General features: G+C 42.2%; 1 protein-coding gene across 4 annotated transcripts in view; it reads left to right on the top strand.

Moving 5' to 3' along the window:
* ECRG4 (ECRG4 augurin precursor) overlaps positions 1-19,562 on the top strand; it is a 62,270-nt gene that overhangs the window by 26,318 nt on the left and 16,390 nt on the right. The window contains exon 1 of one of the 4 annotated variants that reach the window (XM_056560519.1): positions 5,234-5,334. The exons of the other annotated variants lie outside the window; for them this stretch is intronic. The gene's annotated coding sequence lies outside the window, so the exon portion shown is untranslated. Of the gene's footprint in view, positions 1-5,233; positions 5,335-19,562 lie in introns of those variants that run through there. 4 annotated transcript variants of the gene reach the window in all.

Raw genomic sequence — 19,562 nt, 5'->3', positions numbered from 1 at the left:
GTCATTAGAACCAACAATTTTTTTTATTTAATACTTCCTTAAAAACAAACCATTTTCCCAATATATGTAATTAAAAAATTTGAAAGATGTTGTTTAAAAAATGACCACTAGGGGTCTCTGTCTCTTTAATTTTGCAAATAAACCCTGGTATCCAAGTCATTTTGGTCCTGATAACAAGATATTTGGACCTGGGGTGTAGTTATCTCCCTGCTGTGCCTTAGTGCAGTCTATTATCCAGCTTTCATGAGCAGAACCCCTGTGAGATCCAGACAGGACCCAGACCTTTTCAGAAGAGAATAATTTCCATGCACACTGACAAGCAATACAAGGTGCTAAAATATTATTATTTTTTATGCTAGATTATTTCTTTTTTGGTCATTTTATGAACATATTTGTTTATTTGCACCATATACAGAAGGTTCCACATGTCGGCTTTAGGGTTATATACAGCATGCACTTTAGGTACAGACCTCATGACAAGGGGAAGGAGGGGAGAAGGAAAGGAGAAAGTTTGTCATGGTTCTGAAGAAACACCCCCTGCCTTCAAGGAAAGTGCCATAGTATACATAGACCAAAAGGTATTTTTAATTTTCTTACAAATGACAGTAACACTTTAAGTATTTAACAATGATAATGCCTCATCCAGTCTTTCATAATGTGGGTGCATCTTTGTGTCTGTACTGGGATTCCCTGCTCAAATGCAGGTCTAGTGGCCTAAAATAACAATATAACAGGGATCTATGTTGCCATAAGTTTGGGTTGTTAGATGTGGTTGGGTTAGGATTTGTGGCTGAAATATGGATAAGAAAATATGGCCGTACAATAGCCATCTAAATGAGGCCTAAGATTGCAGTTACTTTTTATAAATGACCATTTAAGAGGAGATCACAGGTGAACACCAGCTAGAGGCCTTTAGTCTTGGTGCCATGATGATATTGTCTTGCTGCTTTATTTTTTTCTTTTCCAAGCACCTCTTCTGACAGATACTTGAGAACCTGTATAGCAGTGCAAGTAAGAACAATTCTGTGGCCTTAGGTAACCTGATCTCATAGCTGCTGAAGGCAAGATCACCGCCTGTACAACTTGTTTTATACATAAAACCCAAATTCTACAGCTATTCCAGTACCAACGTCTTGCTGTATAGTGGATGACTGCATAATGATAATAATGCTTTTTATGTATGCAGCACCAACAAACTCCACAGCACTTTACAATTCCAAGGGTACATAGATTGACATAATTACACATATATTGTTAATATAAACAAGAGGCATGAGGGCTCTGCTCACAAGAGCTTACAATCTAAGAGTAAATAGAGTTGAGGTAAAAGCCAGACGGTGTTGTATTTGTACAATGGTCCATCCAGTAAAGATGTCCTCTGGAATGACTTACATGTGTGCTTCACATTCCAATTATTAGTTGTGACATGTTGTCTCGGTGAACAACACTTATGTTATGAGGGCATTAAGACAACATTTCTTTAAAATGAATGTTCTCCATCAAACAGCTCCTGCTACCAGCTGTTATCACTGGTGGATACTTGGATAGGCCAGGTCCACCAGAGGGCAAGCCACTTCTCTCATAATGACTTTCTGCTTTGGCTAATTCAGGATGGTCTAGTAATGCATCCCAAACAGAGCACAGGTATTAAAGAAAAACTAATTCTTTTGTTCTGTTTTTGGTTCAGTGGCAGGTAAGGCTAAAAAGGCTTCAAAATGTTACATATCACATAGATATCACTCTACTGTTCACTATATTACATTGAGCCCCTGCCAACATATAGCAAGGGGGCTCAATGTAATATATGTTAATAATAACTTTTGTCTCTCAATTATTTGAGAAAATTGAAGTGAATGATGATATTCCAAGAAAATGGCATACCACTTACTGATGTCCTAGTCATATATATCTTTCATGTTTTTTTTACCATGTCAGAAATCAAAGCTCAGCATTCTGAGAAAATAAGCACAGAAAAGTGCACCTAAAAACTGAATGGTGGACTAGAACAGGTAAGACTGCATCTCATTGAAGAGGACGTCAGAAGATTGTGTCCTCAGCATCTGAAAAGTGCTAGGATAAAGAGAACACACATTTCCATTCTATTTTCACTGATCAAAGAGAATTTGAAGAAAGGGTTTATACAAGAATATATTTTTTTTGTTAAAAAGGAAAAAAATTGCATTGATTATTGGGGGCTGAATACGATTACGGTGAAGAAATGATATCCTCTACCTTTGATCTTAATGGGCACTTATATTAGCAAGTGAATCTTGATGGACCTTAGAATTTGATATGAATCAAGAAAAGACGTGAGTAGAAAACCATCTTCAATATCTTGGCCTTGATGTTGCTAACTATTATCAATTTATTAAAATCTCTCTCTCCGTTTCTCCACTCATTTCCCTAACCTTAAAATATACTTCGGCAGTTCAAGGTTTCAGCTTATTTTCTGCTCCATCATATTGATCCTAATAAAGTGTTCTGAAGTACTTAAGTTCTCTTTCAATAGCCTTCTTCCCTAGAGGACAAGAGAGGGGGAAATTTCCCCATTCTACTGTATTTTGAATGATCACAAATACTTGTCTGCATTGAGACTCAATCCACATCAGGCATGCTTGCCACTTGACTTGTTGTCTGACTAACTGGGTCATTACATTCATCTGATTCTCTTCCTGAGGACCTTACATTCCTTTATACCTCCTGATCTCTGCCAGATGTTAAATATGCTAACAAATTGTGATCTTATTAGTAGCCCAATTGGATACGAAAAGGTCTTGACCACCAGTATTCAGGTCAATCTATATAGGCTAGCACCACTGGGTTTCCAGTCTAGCATTTTCTCTTTTACATCCAGCTCTCACATATTGCAGGCTGTAATTCTCAAGCATGGTGACTTGGTGCCACCACTCACCCACCTGGCTCTCACCCACGCTAAGGCTCCACATTGTGCAGATAGCCAGAACTAAATGGTTACTAGAAACATCCAAATAGTGTAGTAAAATATCCCCAACAATGCTGGGCTCCAGTAAAATGACTCTTTTTTTTTTTTTTTTTTTTTGAAATTTCATTAAAGGGGTGCTCCAGTGGAAAAAAATTTTTTTTTTCAAATCAACTGATGCCAAAAAGTTAAACAGATTTGTCAATCACTTCTATTTAACATTTTTAATCCTTCCAGTACTTATCAGCTGCTGTATGTTAAACAGGAAATTGTGTAGTTCTTTTGTGCCTGACCACAGTGCTCTCTTCTGTCACCTCTGTCCATGTCAGGAACTGTCCAGATCAGGAACAAATCCCCATAGCAAACTTCTCCTGCTCTGGGCAGTTCCTGACATGGGCAGAGGTGTCATTAGAGAGCACTGTGGTCAGAAAAAAAACAACCATACAACTTCCTCTGTAGCATACAGCAGCTGAGAAGTACTGGAAGGATTAAAATTTGATATAGAAGTCAATATACAAATCTGTTTAACTTTCTGGCACCAGTTGATTAAAAAAGAATTATCTACATCAGAACCACGATTTCCTTGTCTGGAACCCTTTACCCCTCCCCCTTCCCCCCCTCAAATTCCTGCGTCATTAATGCTTTTTATATGCTTTTTTATGTTATGCCATTTTACCATGTTTTTATAATTTTTTTTTTATATATTTATTTTATTTATTTATTATTATTATTCTTTTATTTTTATTTTATTTTTTTCTTTTCATATTCATATTATATGTTTTTTTCATATTTATATTATATGTCTGTGTCCACACTACATTTACACTGCGATATTTTTATCCTCTCATAAATGTTGATTCACGCTATTTTCGTCATATTTTTATGCTATATTTTTTAGTTTATACTCATTTTTTTACATCACTGTACTCTTATGAATATGTGGTATTGTATATCCATCTTGGATATATATCTAATTTATTATACAATACTTATCTCTATTAATATATATTCTTTTTTATAAATTAAATTCATCACTATATAATATTGCATCCTTCTATACATTTTGTACTCACATTCATTCTATATCTCTATTTATATCTTACCTATGTAGGTATTTATATACACTCACAAATTCATACATTGTTCATTTTCACCCTCTTTTCTCTCTTTATTTCTCTTTTATTTTTTCTTTCACTTACTCTATTGGATCCATCTCTGATTTTACATCCAACCTGAACTAGTCAGGCTCCATGTTTTAGTAGCCACCCTCATTTAACATGACATCATTAATTGTAGACCTTATAAATACAGACCCTACCACTGGGCCTACATACCTTACTGTCACTGAAGAAAAGGCCCGCAGGCCTTGAAACGCGTCTGACTTGCAAAAGCACCTTATACCACTTCTAAAGAGACTATATCCACACATTTTGGCTAGTAACTGCTGGATGCTCACAGAACTGGGACCACTGCAACACGCGCGCAGCTAGCGCATCATTCAGACACGCAGCTGCTCCCAGATCTCCATTCACAGCCCCGGACGGCAGAGTTCCTGGACACGTTCTCCCTAGGCCGGACGCCTCCCCGTGCCAGCCCAGGATACTTACAGCCTACCGGAGAACCACTCACCTAGGCTACGATCCAGACCGGCAATACAAACAGCTTTTATCACCTACAGGACATCGCGGTCTGCCGAAATCGCTACCTGTGAACATCATTGCTTGCCGGGATCGCTAACAGCCGAGAAGAAGGCTGAGTGGTGCTGTGCACCGATACTCTACAAACTACTGCCATAATTGCTACAACTGCTGCTATTATCGCCACTATTGCTATATTTGGCTACAGTATCATAGGAGTTGATTACTGAACTGTGACTCTTTTAATTGGATATCCTTGGACTTAACTGTGACCAAGACTGACTACTAACCAAAAGAGACACGTTGCTAACCACCGTAGTGGACATTGGTGCATTTCTGCTATATTATTTTTATCTGCATTTTCATTAGCATTTTTATTTATATATTAATTGATTATTACCAATTCATTCCTGCAAGGGCCCTGCAGAGTGATTGGTGATTTATTTGCATTTACTTACTTATATACATATATTAATAAATCCTTATTAGATCCACTATTTTCTTTCCTCTTTATTCTACACATCCCTAGTGTTCTTGAGGACTGGTATATACATATATTTTCCCATTGATTAAAAAAATGTTTGTCTTACCTTTTTACGCTTGTCCAGATAAATGTTGGATGTCATTTTTATATCAACATGGGAGAAGGAAGTGAGGAGAGAGCACACCAATGAAAAACAGCAGTAAGCATCGGTAGAAGAGGGCTTAGAATGGTCGCAACACCAATCATAAGCGACACTTGCGGGGTGCATGCACTAGGTAAAGTATCATGTAGAAAACAATATAAAAGAGCATACATGCACTCACCACTGGGAAAATGTCTATGCATCCGGGAGTCCGGGGTCACAGGATCTTGAGAGGATCTCATAGTGTCTCCTCTCAAGATCCTGTGACCTCGGACTCCAGGACGCATAGACACCTTCCCAGCGATAAGTGCATGTATGCTCTTTTATATTGTTGTCGTTTTTTTACATGTTTCTAATTACGAAAGGTTTAACTAGTGCCTAAAATTGCTGGATGTGTTTTGCTACACAATCCTCTCCTGGTTAGCTGTGTTATTGACTATTCCTTATCCTCACTTTCACCTTGATGCTGGCCTTGTTTTAAGATGGCTATTCTGCCTCTCTCTTGTTTTGTTATCTATTTTTGCACCAGTATGGACCCTGAATTATCTCCAGACTATAGTTCCATTTTATACTGACCCCTATTCTGTAGACGACTGATTATGTTCCTGACTTCACTAGCTTTTTGCTATACACACTTGCCACCACATATTCTTTGGACTCCAGTGCCAACCTGACGGTGGCATCGAGGAATCACTTTACAAGTAACATAACTCAGAGGGTCACAGTAGGGGGCCCATCCTGAACAGACCATTTATCTTTTGGGTATTTTTCTATATTTTGGTATTATGTTACTAACCCCTCCCCCTAAACCCTTTTAAAATAAAACATAATTTGATTGTTGCCAAAAGTTGATTAAAGACAAAGAATTCAGAATGACACATTGTGATACAACCTTTCTACACATCTGCAAGTAATTCCAGTTTTGGATGTGGCATTTGTGAAAATACAGAAACCTGACTCTCTAGATGAGGCAGCCTTCGACAAACTTTTTACAGAAGGTCTGGCATTCATAAAGTGAGTTTTTTTTTATGAAAGTGCCTTTCATATGAGTTCACCTCCTGTCCAACTAGATTTTAAAACTCTACCTACAGCCACAGGGTATATAAGGAATACTTTGTGCAGCAGAGGGACACAAGACACCCTTGTATACTGACACGCACTTGGAAAGCACATCACTTCAGAGGTAAAGTAGTAAATTATTTTTCTCTTTTTTTTTTTTCCAGGAGCGAGAAACCTATTAGGAAAACAAACACAAGTTTCCCAAATAGGTTGTCCGGTTCAGAAATGAACTACTCAAGTTAGGATTTTACATATATCAAGTCTGTGAGCTTTTTAACATGGCAGATGTGCTAAGCCCATAAAGTAGTGCACACAGCTCTTACCAATGCCATGATTTATTGCATTTCTTTCATATATTTAATGTCACCTATGTGTTATTGTTTACCATACAGGAAGATAAAATGTGAGCAAACTGGAATTTTAAATTTGTTTTGGTATTTGTACAGTAATTTACTATTTCATGAATAGTTATAGCAATTTGTAAACATTGGTTGAAATGATATCTGGAAGCAAATTAAATGTCATGAACATTATTTAATTGCTTATTAAATGGTATTGTTTGCTATAAACTACATAAAATTGAGACTAATATCAGACAAGTGTGGAGAGACCAAATATGACCCAATATTCCCCTATAGATTGCATGAACCAATATTCACCTGCATGAGAGTATAGGGGGGTTACTGTAGGAAATGTTAAGGAATTTCTCACAACTTGATAACTACATAATTTTACAGCTTTTTAAAAGTCATTCATAATGTAACATGAAGCCTGACAGCTACTTGTACTGGGTTATTGTATCTGCATACTAGCAACACCTGCTCTAACTGTAACATAGATAAAAAGAAAGGGGAAAAATGCATACCTAGGGGCGCAGAAATAACTTCAATTAACTGTAAGAAGACTAGTGTTCAGAAATAAGAACATATTTTAGTCTTGAAATACAGGATGTGCAAAATACAGGATGGAAGAAACCATAGCCTGCAATGCAATATATTTATACTGGTAACATGGTATAATAGCAAAAAGCACAAATATGAACTAGTACGGATATTTTGATTGAAAACAAGGTAACTATATCACAGTTCTCCATCATATTACTACATTAGGAATAATGCAAAGATCCTTTCCTCAGGGTAGGGAGCAGATCATAAATGAAAATATGGTGATTTGTCTTAGTAATGCTGCCCTGACCCTTGATTTTTAAGACTGTCCCTTGTGGGGAAAATGTCAGTCAAGTTGGGTCATGTCAGACAAGGACACATTTGCATACATACATACTTAAAGGGGAACTCCGGTGGAAATAAGTGGAAAACAAATGTTTTCAAATCAACTGGTGCCAAAAAGTTAAACAGAATTGTAAATTACTTAAAAATCGTAATGCTTCCAGTACTTATCAGCTGCTGTATACTACAGAGAAATTTGTGAAGTTCTTTCCAGTCAGACAACAGTGTTCTCTGCTGACACCTCTGTCCATGTCAGGAACTGTCCCTATAGAAAACCTTTCCTGGACTGGACAGTTCCTGACATGGACAGCGGTGTCAGCAGAGAGCACTGTTGTCAGACTGGAAAGAACTTCACAAATTTCTCTGTAGTATATCTGTAGTATACAGCAGCTGATAAGTGCTACAAGGGTTAAGATTTTTAAATAGAAGTCATTTACAAATCTGTTTAACTTTCTGGCACCAGTTCATTTGAAAACATACCCCCCCCCACCAGAGTTCCTCTTTAACCCCTTAAGCCCAGCCCATTTTCACTTTAAGGACCCGGGCATTTTTTGCACATCTGACCACTGTCACTTTAAGCATTAATAACTCTGGGATGCTTTTACTTTTCAGAGATCATTTTTTCGTGACATATTCTACTTTATGTCAGTGGTAAATTTTTGTCGATGCTTGCATAATTTCTTGGTGAAAAATTCCACAATTTGATTAAACAGTTGAAATGTTAGCAATTATTTTTTGAAACTCTCTGCTTATAAGGAAAATAGACATAACAAATAAATTATACATTGATTCACATATACAATATGTCTACTTTATATTTTCATCATAAAGTTGACATGTTTTTACTTTTGGAAGACATCAGAGGGCTTCAAAGTTCAGCAGCAATTTTCCCAACATTTTTTCAAAATTTTCAAAATCAGAATTTTTCAGAGGCCAATACAGCTTTGAAATGGATTTAAAGGACCTTTGTATTAGAAATACCCCATAAATGACCCCATTATAAAACCTGCACCCCTCAAAGTTTTCAAAATGACATTCAAAAAGTGTGTTAACCCTTTAGGTGTTAGCAGCAAAGTGAAGGGGTGAATTCAAAATCTTCATTTTTTACACTCTCATGTTCTTGTAGATCCAGTTTTTGAAATTTTACAAGGGGTAAAAGGAGAAAAAGCCCCCCAAAATTTGTAACCCAATTTCTCTCGAGTAAGGAAATACCTCATATGTGTATGTCAAGTGTTCGGCGGGTGTAGTAGAGGGCTCAGAAGGGAAGGAGCGACAATGGGATTTTGGAGAGTGAGTTTTTCTGAAATGGTTTTTGGGTGGCATGTCCCATTTAGGAAGCCCCTAAGATGCCAGAACAGCAAACAAAAACCAACATGGCATACTATTTTGGAAACTACACCCCTCAAGGAACATAACAAGGGGTACAGTGAGCCTTAACACCCCACAGTTGTTTGATGACTTTTTGTTAAAGTTGGATGTGTAAATGAATTTTTTTTCACTAAAATGCTGGTTTTCCCCCAAATTTTACATTTTTACAAGAGGTAATAGGAGAAAATGCCCCCCAAAATGTGCAACCCCATCTCTTTTGAGTATGGAAATACCCCATGTGTGGACGTCACGTGCACTACAATGCTCAGAAGAGAGCCCCTATGGTGCCAGAACAGCAAAAAAATAAAAAACACATGGCCTATTATTTTGGAAACAAAACCCCTCAAGGAATGTAACAAAGGGTACAGTGAGCCTTAACACTGCACATGTGTTTGACAAAAAATTTTTTCACTAAAATGCTGGTGTTATCCCATAATTTGTAACCCCATGGAAGTATGGAAATACCCCATATGTGGATGCAAAGTGCTCTGCAGGTTAACTACAATGCTTAGAAGAGAAGGAGCGCCATTGAGCTTTTGGAGAGAAAATTTGGTTGGAATGGAAGTTGGGAGCCATGTGCATTTACAAAGCCCCCCGATGTGCCAGAACAGTGGATCTTCCCACATGTGACCCCATTTTGGAAACTACACCCCTCACAGAATTTAAAAAGGGGCGCAGTAAGTATTTACACCCCACTGGCATTTGACAGATCTTTCGAACAGTGGGCTGTGCAAATGAAAAATGTAATTTTTCATTTTCACGTATCACTGTTCCAAAAATCTGTCAGACACCTGTGGGGTGAAAATGCTCACTGCACCCCTTATTAAATTCTGTGAGGGGTGTAGTTTCCAAATTTGGTTACATGTGGGGGGGGGTCCACTGTTCTGGCACTATGGGAGCTTTGTAAATGCACATGGCCTTCAATTTTGGACACATTCTCTCTCCAAAAGCCCAATGGCGCTCCTTCTTTTCTGAGCATTGTAGTTCACCCACAGAGCATACACATATGGGGTATGTTCTTACTCAGAAGAAATGGGGCTACAATATTTGTGACCTTTTTTCCTATTCTCCCTTGTGAAAATGAAAAATGTAGGGTAACACCAGCATTTTAGTGACATTTATTTTTTTCATTTTCACATTAAACTTTAATGAAAATTCTTCAAACACCTGTGGGGTGTTAAGGCTTCCTCTTCCTATCATTCTTGTTACATTTCGTGAGGGGTGTAGTTTCCAAAGTGGGGTCACATGTGGGTATTTTTTGTTTTGCGTTTATGTCAGAACTGCTGTAAAATCAGCCACCTCTGTGCAAATCACCAATTTAGAACTCAAATGTACATAGTGCGCTCTCATTTTTGAGCCATGTGGTGTGCCCGCAGATCACTTTGCACCTACATATGGGGTAGTTTCGTACATTACAAATTTTGGGGGTCTTTTTTTTCCTTTTACCGCTTGTGAAAATTAAAAGTATGGGGGAACACCAGCATGTTGGTGTAAAAAATTTAATTATTTTACACTGACATGCTGGTGTAGACCCCAACTTTACCTTTTCATAAGGGGTAAAAGGAGAAAAAGCCCCCCAAAATTTGTAACGCAATTTCTCCCGAGTATGGAAATACCCCATATGTGGCACTAAACTGTTGCCTTGAAATACAACAGGGCTCCAAAGCGAGAGAGTGCCATGCGCATTTGAGGCCTATTTTGGGGATTTGCATCCGCCACCAAAATACCCTACGGCAGTGTTTCCCAAAAAGGGTTCCTCCAGCTGCTGCACAACTCCCAGAATGCCTTGACAGTCAGTGGCTGTCCGGCAATAATGGGAGTTGTTGTTTTTCAACAGCTGGAGGCTCCGTTTTGGAAACAGTGCCGTACAAGACTTTTTTTTTGTTTGTTTTTCTATATGGGGGGGGGGGGGGCTGTGTAAGGGTGTGTATATGTAGTGTTCTACTTTTTATTTTGTGTAGTGTTTTTAGGCAACATTCACACAGGCGGGGGTTTACAGTGGGTTTCTCGCTGTATCTCGAACTTGCCGCAGAAAACTCGCTGTAAACCCCCTCCCATGTGAGTGTACCCTTTACATTCACGAGGGGGGGGGGGTTACCTCAAGCTGTTACAAAACTACAACTCCCAGCATGCTCTGACAGACCATACATGCTGGGAGTTGTAGTTATGCAACAGCTGGAGGCACATTGGTTGCGCAACACAGAGTTTGTTACTTAACTCAGTGTTTCGCAACCAGTGTCCCTCCAGCTGTTGCAAAACTAGAGCTCCTAGCATGTACAGTCTCTCAGTGCATGCTGGGAGTTGTAGTTTTGCAATAGCTGGAGGCACACTGGTTGCGAAACACTGAGTTAGGACACAAACTCTGTTTCACAACCAATGTGTCCCCAGCTGTTGCAAAACTGCAACACTCAGTTGCATTGTGTTGACAGTCAAAGGGCATGCTGAGAGTTGTAGTTTTGCAACAGCTTGAGGCACACTGCTACAACTCCCAGCATGCCCTTTGGTAGTCTGTGCATGCTGGGAGTTGTAGTTATGCAACAGCTGGATGCACACTTTTTCATAGAAAAAATGTGCCTCCAGCTGTTGCATAACTACAACCCCCAGCATGCACAGACTACTACCAAATGGCATGCTGGGAGTTGTAGTTGGAACTCCAACTGTTGAAAAACTACAACTCCTAGCATGCCCTTTGGCTGTGCATGCTGAGAGTTGTGGCTAAGCAACAGCAGGAGGTGAACAGGCCCCACCTCCTGCTGTATCCTGCTGCAGGGACTGCCGCTGATGCCGCCGGGACCGCCGCCGGGACCGCCGCCGGGACCACCGCCGGGACCGCCGCCGCTTCTAAGGGGACTCCCCGCCGGACCAGGGAGAGGTAAGAGACCCCACCGGTCCCAATCGCCGCCCTGATCACTGCCCAGCAGGGCAGTGATTGGTCAGTCGTTCCAACCGATCAATGTCCTGCTGGGTAAGGGTGAATGGGGCTGTCTCGGACAACCCCATTCACCCTTTTTTTCCAGGTCACCAGAGACCCGATTGGCCCGGAATCGCCGCAAATCGCCGGTCTGAATTGACCGGCGATTTGCATCAATTGCCGACATGGGGAGGTCTTAGGACATCCCAGGGGTTTGCACAGGGTGCCTGCTGATAGATATCAGTAGTCATCCTGGTCCAGTCCAGGAAAAACTTGTATATATATATATATATATATATATATATATATATATATATATATATATATAGCAACAGAAGAATGCAGCAGCACACTGCCAGCACAAAGATATAGATGAAACATGAATATGCAGTTAAAACATGGAGAGCTATACAGCTATGGTATAATAGATGCAAATGTGAAACTATGAGATAGTGAGGCACTTAGCTCGCAAATTGGTCTCCGCCAGCGGTCAAATAGCTTGGACCGTCCCACCGCGATAAGGTGGCCTCATTGGGACGGACCCTACACTGTGAATATGCCTCTGTGTGAACAGTTCAGTAAGCATGGCAGGGTCTGGAACATCCAAGACACCTTATATACACACCTGATAGAGGTGGATGGGGTGCATTCTTTGTCTATATATATATATATATATATATATATATGGTGCGCCATAAGCTATTATTAAATAATTAAGTGGAGGCTCTTATGTTTGCTTAGTGTACATTTGTTTTATATGATGCATGGGTTGTCACCCATTTTGATTCCTATTTCCCCTTGGATACAGCTCTTCTAATGCTGCCTACATTTCTGAACAAGCCATTGGCTTTGCAGGTAGGACAAAGTGCTATCGCTGCACTTGTTCTGAGTCCTATCTAAGTTCAGCAAATTAGACAGTTTAGTCACAGGTCAGTTCTAAAAATGGTAAAAGTAGGGGGCGTGGCGAGGCGCCGACGAATAAGGCTGCCTGAGAAGAGAGCTCCATTCCTTCTGTCAGCTTTCATAAGCTGTAACAGCCCAGCACTTCATGGGGAGAACCTCCAGCAGGACTCTCCGGCGCTTCTCTACTCTCCGGTACCCTCCTGCCTCACCTGGGGGTATCCAGCGCTATCTCCGGCCCCTCTCTTCAAAGGCAACAGTAGGCCCGCCCGCCATTGCAGGCCCAGCAGCCAGACTCTGCTCCCGCTCCATGGGCTCCTCCTCCTCCCCTCGTGGGGATTGCATAGCTGCCGCTCTACAGTGTTCCCAGCGGCTGATGGCAGGTTCTCCTGTTGAGGGTTCTCTGGGTGGTAATCCTCTTCTTCTCTGTAATATCTATGCCCCCAAATCCTCCCAAATCTCCTTTTTGTATAAAGTCCTCACCAGGCTTCATAAGTAAGTATCCTCCGTATGGCTCTTAGGGGGCGATTTTAATCTAATTCTCTCTCCCTCGATGGACCCCCACTCTCCTCTTGCTTGCGCTCCCTCTCCTGTCCAATTATGCCTAGCCTCTCAGTTTAAAAGTCTTATTCGCTCCTCTTGTCTCTGTAATCTTTGGCAGATTAACCACCCTACTGATAAATCCTCCACTTTTTATTCCCATTCCAATAAACTACACACACACATTGACTACTTCTTTGGCAATTTACCTATTGTTCATATGCTTTCTGATGCTTCTATAGACCCTATTTCTTGGTCAGACCATAGTCCGGTCTTTCTCTCTTTTTCTTCTTTTTCTTATTTTTCCCGGCAGTGTCACTGGCGCTTGAATGATTCTTTACTCAAATCTCTACCCTCCCGGGAGTAGATCCTGGCGTGCATTACCGAGTATTTTTCTCTCAATCAGGACTCGGTCTCTTCTCAAGCTGTGCTCTAGGAGGCCCAGAAGTCTGAGATCTGGGGACACTGCAGAGTCCTGGGTTCTCAATTGAAGCAAGATGCCATGGCTCGCTCCCAGGAGTTGCATTCTCGAATTGCTGGGCTTGAGTCTTCCCTATTGACCTTCCCTTCTCTCTCAGTGTTGAGGAGACTGTAGCTGAACATGCCCAATTAGGGGAGCTTGCACTCCATAAATTTGAGCGTCAGCTACTCTATGCTAAGCAAAGATTTTATGAGAAGGGGAATAAGGCTAACACTATGTTAGGGTGGTTTCACACCACGTTTTGTACTTACGCTTCCCGTATATGGCTGAAAGGAGGGGGGGCGGGGCTTAATCACGGCACCCGCACTCAGCCGTATAGGGGGAACTGTATTTAATGCATGTCTATGAGCCGACCGGAGTGAACCGCAGCCTCTGGTCGGCTGCGTTTTCGGCCGTATGCGGTTTCCCGACTGCAGGCAAAAACGTGGTAGACCGCGTTTTTGCCTACGGTCGGGAAACTGTATACGGCCGAAAACGCAGCTGACCGGAGGCTGCGGTTCACTCCGGTCGGCTCATAGACATGCATTAAATACGGTTCCCCTATGCGGCTAAGTGCGGGCGCCGCAATTAAGCCCGCCCCCCCTCCCAGCCGTATACGGGAACCGTAAGTACAAAACGTGGTGTGAAACCACCCTTAGCCAGACGTGTCTTTGAACAAGCTGCGCCCTATTTGCCCACGGCCCTGAAGGACTCTTCTGGTACTCTCCACTATCACCCTGATACTATACCTTGTCTTTTCCTGGATTACTACTCTAAACTCTATTCCCTTCCTTCCCAACTTCTGTCTGACCTGGTGGAACGAGATGCTGCTTTGGACTATTTCTCTCTTATTGTCACCTTCCGACCCTCTCAGCCTCTGACCGAGCTACTTTGAATTCTCCGATCATGCTTGAGAAACTGTCCGAGGTTCTCAAATCTCTTCCTGCGAGGCTCTCCCACAGACCGGACGGTTTGCCCTATTTGTATTACAAGACTTATTCTGTTTACTTCTTCCTAAGCTAGCCCCTCTCTTCAACTATTTTCTTAGTGGTGAGGGGATCCCGCAGTCTTTTATGCATTCCTTAATCACTCTTATACCCAAGACGGACAAGGACCCACATGACTGCTCCAGCTATAGACCCATAGCACTGCTTAACTCCGACCTGAAATTGTTTTCCAAGGTATGTTGTTTCCTCCCATCTCTTCTCCATAAGGACCAGGTTGGCTTTATTCCCTGTCGTCAAGGAGGTGACAATACAAGATGGGTGATCGATCTGATTGATCTGGTCAATCAGCGTTTGGAGCAGGCTGTGGTTCTTAGTTTAGAAGTAGAGAAGGCCTTTGATAGGCTGGGTTTGCCTTTCTTACTTGCTACTCTTCAAAAATTTGGGATAATGGGTAACTTTTTCAATACACTGCGGGTTCTCTCCTCCTCTTTAACTTCTTCTCTTAAATTTTTTTGCTATTGCACTCCTTATGGTAAATAAATAAATATTTCTAATATACTTTGTTTAAAAAAAAATGAAGTTTTCCATGTTTTATTTGTGCTTAAAAAAGCTCAAGAGGACATTTTCCCCCATCTCATACATAGACTTTGGACCGAAGCCCAAACACAGAAAGTGCAGCCTGGAGTGCTGAGGGGTGTGTTTCCAACCAACAGCATATGGAAGTTAAGTGTGAGAGAAGCCATGATTGGATGAGGTTGAACACACCCCCTGAGCAATCCAGGCTGCACTTTCTGTGTTTGGAGTTCGGTCCAAAGTCTGTGTATAAGATGGGGGAAAATGTGCTCTTGAGCTTTTTAAAGCACAAATAAAACATAGAAAAACTTTTTTTAAACAAAGTATATTAGAAATATTTTTTTTATTTACCATAAGGTGTGCAATAGCAAAAATTAGTTTTAATGAGAGTTACCCTTTAATCCCTTTCCGCTATTGGACATATGCATACGTCCAGGCAAACTACACGTTCGCGCAAATGGACGTATGCATACGTCCAAGCGATCTCCTGCTCTGCTGCGGGCAACGCAGGAGATCTCCGGCGGGACTCAGCTGTCAATCACAGCCGGAGTCCCACCGGTAGCATTAACCCCATAGATGCCGTGATCAGCTCTGATCACAGCATCTATGGTGTTTTCAGGGGGAGCGCTCTCCCCCTGCCCATTAACGGCGGCGCCGCGATAAAATAAGGGGGATTGGGGGTGAAGAGATCCCCGTGAAGAGATAGGAGTGAGGTGGCAGGGGTGCCACCCCCTCCTATCCCTGCTATTGATCGGCAGAGCGACTGACCAATAGCAGACTGGGGGCGGGGGGGGGGGGGGGGTTAAAGTTCGGTTCCCCCCGCTATGCCCACCCATCGGTGTCTGGGCACAGCGGGAGGAACCGTGTAGTAGCGGCGGCGGCGGTGGTCACTTACCCAGCTGCGGAGCTCCAGATGACGGCGGCGGCTGTGATCATGGCGGCGGTGGAGGTGAGTATGGCAGCGGCGTTTCCGGGAGTCTGTTGCCTAGCAACATCTGCAGGGCGACAGTTTGGAGAGTGGTCTCTAAACTGTGGCCCTCCAGATGTTGCAAAACTACAACTCCCACCATGCCTTGACAGCTGTTTGCTGTGTTGGCATGCTGGGATTTGTAGTTTTGCAACATCTGGAGGGCTACAGTTTAGGGACCACTGTCAGTGATCTCCAGCCTGAACCTTTCTAAATCTTGCAAAACTACAACTCCCAGCATTCAGGAACAGCAAAAGGATATCTCGGCATGCTGGGAGTTGTACTTGCGTGCCTCCAGCTGTTGCATAACTACATCTCCCAGCATTCCCTTTGGCAATCAGTACATGCTGAGAGTTATAGTTCTGCAACAGCTGGAGGCACACTGTTTGGGAAATACAGAGTTAGGTAATAGGTTCTATTACCTAACTCAGTATTTTCCAACCAGTGTGCCTCCAGCTGTTGCAAAACTACAACTCCCAGCATGCACTTTCTGTCAGTGCATGCTGGGAGTTGTAGTTTTGCCCCCCCTCCCATGTGAATGTACAGGTTACATTCACACTGGCGGCGGATTACAGTGAGTTCCCCGCTTCAAGCTTGAGCTGCGGCAAATTTTCCGCCGCAGCTCAAACTCCTAGCGGGAGACTCAGTGTAATCCGCCGCCAGTGTGAATGTAGCCTAAAAACACTACACTACACTAACACAAAATAAAGAGTAAAACACGACATATACACACATACACTGCCCCCCCTCCCCCCCAATAAAAATGAAAAACTTATCCTACAGCAGTGTTTCCAAAACGGAGCCTCCAGCTGTTGCAAAACTAAAACTCCCAGCATTTCCGGACAGCCATTGACTGTCCAAGCATGCTGGGAGTTTTGCAACAGCTGGAGGCACCCTGTTTGGGAATCACTGGCTTAGAATACCCCTATGTCCACCCCTATGCAAATCCCTAATTTAGGCCTCAAATGCGCATGGCGCTCTCTCACTTTGGAGCCCTGGCGTATTTCAAGGCAACAGTTTAGGGCCACATATGGGGTATCGCCGTACTCGCGAGAAATTGCCTAACAAATTTTGGGGGACTTTTTCTCCTTTTACCCCTTGTGAAAAGGTAAAGTTGGGGTCTACACCAACATGTTAGTGTAAGAAAAAAACATTTTTGTACACTAACATGCTGGTGTTGCCCCATACATTTAAATTTCACAAGCGGTAAAAGAAAAAAAGCCCCCAAAATTTGTAACGCAATTTTTCCTGAGGTCGGAGATGCCCCATATGTGGGCGCAAAGTGCTCTGCGGACGCACAACAAGGCTCAGAAGGGAGAATGCACCGTGTACATTTGAGGTCTAAATTGGTGATTTGCACAGGGGTGGCTGATTTTACAGCGGTTCTGACATAAGCGCAAAACAATAAATACCCACATGTGACCCCATTTTGGAAACTACACCCCTCACAGAATGTAACAAGGGGTATAGTGAGCATTTACACCCCACTGGTGTCTGACAGATCTTTGAAACAGGGGTCTGTGAAATTGAAAAATAAAATATTTAATTTGCACAGCCCACTGTTCCAAAGATCCGTCAAATGCCAGTGGGGTGTAAATTCTCACTGCACCCCTTATTACATTCCGTGAGGGGTGTAGTTTTAAAAAATGGGGTCACATGTGGGGGGGTCCACTGTTCTGGCACCACGGGGGGCTTTGTAAATGCACATGGCCAAATTCTCTCTCCAAAAGCTCAATGATGTTCCTTCTCTTCTGAGCATTGTAGTTCACCCCAAGTGCACTTCACGTCCACTTATGGGGTATTTCCATACTGCTATTATCCCTTGTAAAAATGTAAAATTTGGGGGAAAACAAGCATTTTAGTGTAAAAAAGAAATTATTTTTTTTTACATATGCAGAAGTCGTGAAAAAGGTTCACTTTATTCCTTGTTACGTTCCTCAAGGGGGCAAGTTTCCAAAATTGTACGCCATGTGTTTTTTTTTTTTTCTGTCCTGGCACCATAGGGCCTTCCTAAATGCGGCATGCCCCCAGAGCAAAATTTTCTTCCAAAAAGCCAAATATGACTCCTTCTCTTCTGAGACCTGTAGTGTGCCAGCAGAGCACTTTTCACCTCCATATGGGGTGTTTTCTGAATCAGGAGAAATTGGGCTTCAAAGTTTGGGGGGTATTTTCTGCTATTACCTTCCCTGCTGGCTTTAAAGGATGTATCTCTACCTATACACAGATAAGAAGAGAGGCATTAATGGGCGGCCAGGTCTCAGTGTGTTTCTTAAACTATGGTTTCTCTGAAATGCCTGTGTCTTAACCCCTTTGGAAATCATAAGAAAAGTTTTTAACCTAAGTTGGTAAATAGTTGGCCCACAGCTGATAGATGGTTGCTTCCGAGAATGGAAATCATTGCCCCCCCCCCCCCCTCCCCAGCAGATAAATGGCTGCACCCCAGCATAGATAGTTGGCTGCCCCCCAGTAGATGGACAGTTGTTCTTATGCTTGGTGCAGGGCATCATGGTAATATCGTCTTACACACCACTGCGCTGCTTAAAACCTTCAAGGGAGAAAGGGAAAACTTGTATTTTTCTTACTTATCCCTGCTGTCCCCTGCAGTCACTCACACAGGACAGTGATTGACTCCTGTCGGCCTTGCATGACACATATCTCCCTATACACAGTTAAGGAGAGACATGCCACTCAAGGCCCCCAGGCAGGAAGCAGCTATGGTAACCAACCCACTTGACTACTTATCCTACAGTCCTTAACTGTGTAGCTGAGTTAGTGCAGGCAGCTGACATAAGCGGTGCAGGCCCTGGCACAGGCTCCCCCTCAGAGTCTCAGGAGTATGCGGCCTGAGGCAAGATGCTTATCTTGCCTCATGGCAGATATAGTCCTGGTCATTACTTTTTTGACATAGTGGCTATTTAAAGAAGTACACTGGGATAGTTTTTCTAGCAACATTCCCTGGTTCCCTGTGGTAAATAGTGACACTGCAGCTCAGCCATTTGTTTGTCACAGCCAGTGATTATCTGAGCGACAATGTGACACTTTGAGCCTCTAAAATGGTCTTCTTCCTGGTGCCAAGGCTCAATATGTCCCATTGTCGATCAGCCAATTACTGCCCATTGCGGGACATCACTGCTGCTGGTGATTCGCTGAGCCGCAGCATGACGTATTGACCACAGAAAACCAGAATGGAGTGTACTGCAGTGGGACATCAACGGAGGCATATGAGATACGACAGGAGGTAAAGAGATGTGTAATTTTTTTTATAATGGGGAGAGTGGGAATATTGCTTATATAGATATATATATATATATATATATATATATATATATATATGCATATATATATATATATATATATATATATATTAACTATACTACCAATCTTTGTGAGTGACTATGCGCTCTTGCCCA

Source organism: Hyla sarda, chromosome 2 (assembly GCF_029499605.1).
Source record: "Hyla sarda isolate aHylSar1 chromosome 2, aHylSar1.hap1, whole genome shotgun sequence".
Lineage (NCBI taxonomy): Eukaryota > Metazoa > Chordata > Amphibia > Anura > Hylidae > Hyla > Hyla sarda.
This window is presented reverse-complemented; position numbering and strand designations above follow the sequence as displayed.